The sequence below is a fragment of the Morone saxatilis genome, unplaced genomic scaffold (genome assembly GCF_004916995.1).
Source record: "Morone saxatilis isolate NCDOM2014 unplaced genomic scaffold, NCSU_SB_2.0 Contig23, whole genome shotgun sequence".
NCBI classification, from domain to species: Eukaryota; Metazoa; Chordata; class Actinopteri; family Moronidae; genus Morone; species Morone saxatilis.
In genome coordinates, this window is record NW_023339796.1 from 4,000,195 (window position 1) to 4,002,431 (window position 2,237).

Sequence of the window (2,237 nt, forward strand, 5' to 3'; positions counted from 1 at the left end):
CAAGCTTAAAGAAAATACTGTGTAGGATTTTCTGTCTTTGGCGCCCCTTACTGGTTAAATTAATAAATGTACCCACAAATGCTTAAACACCAACTTTAAAAATACATTTCTCTAACAACAAACACTTCAACTGCTCTTAACACCAACCACTTCATCAAAAGGTTCATGCATATAAAATGTAACATTGAACTACTTTGTTCAAACAAATAAATGTTTTTCCTTTTGACACTTCTGTATATTTCACCAACAGCAGTTTTTTGATGGAAGGTCATCGGCCTCTCCTGCAGTTATAATCCATTAAGGTCTAAAATGTTGGAGTACTTCTTCCATACACTAAATAGCACAAACATGCAGCTTACAAACCTCGACATAAGAGAACCTCACAGGTCAGACCTCCACTGCCACCTACTGGTTCAGCTAGAACAAGCCCGTACACTGTACCTTTTTCAAATACAAAACACCTCCTGTGACATATTGTTTTACTGTTTTACTGCTGCCTATGGACTGAAACTGTGATTATGTGGTATGAAAGGTACTTTATACACTCGTAATGGTTGTACTGACTACACTAGAACTAGTAAATGATAAGTATAATGGTAATGTAGAGACGAGGCAACAGAGGTAACTACAGTAAGATCAAGTGAAAGTATCCAGTTGATATCCAGCTGAGGCTCTCATTCAAAGTAAGCAAGTCACAGTTCTGCTATTTATCATCAACACTGTCACCAAGCCAATCCATCAAACGTGCATCCTCACAGTTACAGTACAGCCTTTGGGCGCAGCATCCCATCATGCTGCCTGCTGATACCGAGTCTGAACTTTGGCACCATTCTCTGTTAAAACCCTTTATCATAATGAACAATGATAAAAAGGGAGACAGCTCCCCAGGAAACCTTTTACAAGTTACCTTATTGAGAGTCTCTGAGCTGTTCAGCTATTATTATTATTATTATTTCTTTCTTCCATCATCCACATACAGCCATAAAAGGCCTTAACATGAATCCCTGCACCATATCAACATCCCATCTTGCACTGATGCCCAATCCTCTGTTTAATAAAGCTTGTGTCACTGTTTATATTAAATCACCTGTTGTGTTTTGTCTTGCCCTTCCCTGATAGTGCACACACAGCAGTTGAACTGCAGCAAAAAAAAAAAAACCCTCATCATCAGGTACATCCTGAATATTCATTAAAAAAGATATTAAGTCAATTTAGACTGAAACGACTAAATTCAGCTTTTATTGTGCAGTAGTTTTGCTTTGGGTGAAAGTACATTATGAGCGTACATTTTCATTACCTGGACTTTAGGAGAGTTTTCTCCCATTAAAAAGCTGCTGGAACTCTTTCCAATCACCAGAGGGAATACTCAGATGAAAAAGTAACTCTTATTCTCTTGGATCGCAAAGCTCTGAGAAATCCTTTTTCAGCTCATCTTTGCTAGCTCAGAGAAAACTCTGCTGGTTACTTTGTCTTCTCATAACCCCCTGCCTCACTATTATATCATTGATTTTTCCTCTATTTGCAGATTGCACACTGAAATCATCCACACAGATAATTTGCCATTGTGCCAAAGGGAGAAAGAACTAAGGAGAATTTTGGAGCTCTATGCAAATATAAATCCATTAAATCGAACCATCAGAGGACACTGGTTGAAATTAATAATCATGTCTCATAGCTCAATTATTTATGACTGATTGACTTGATTTTGGCTCTCTCGATTCATTGTAGTGTGTGGACTTCCATTCTTTGGGGTATTGTAAAGGTGTGTTGGGTGGTCTTCTAGCGCCACTTGGTGATTTATTTCTGCAAACACAACATTCAGTAGGAACTCTCTTCCTCAGTTTTTGGCATTTTCTGCTCAGCAAAACAAACCTGATACCGGTTTATTTATTTTAATAGCTGAGTATAACTGACTTTTCTTCACTCTGAAAAATAGAGTCTCATTGGGATCAGGATCTCGTTCGCAAGAGAGACCTGAGTACAGCAGGAGAATTGAGCGGCAGTAGCTCAGTGTGTAGGGACTTGGTCGCCAGTTCAAGCCCCACAGACCACAGGATGGAGTGTGGATTGGTAGCTGGAGGGATGCCAGTTTCACTGCCTGTGCACTGCCAAGGTTCCCTTGAGCAAGGCACCTAACCCCTAACTGCTCCCCGGGCGCTTCAGCTGCCCACTGCTACTAATGTATATAGTAATGTATATAGGATGGGTCAAGTGTCATTTCATGTATGTAAAATGCT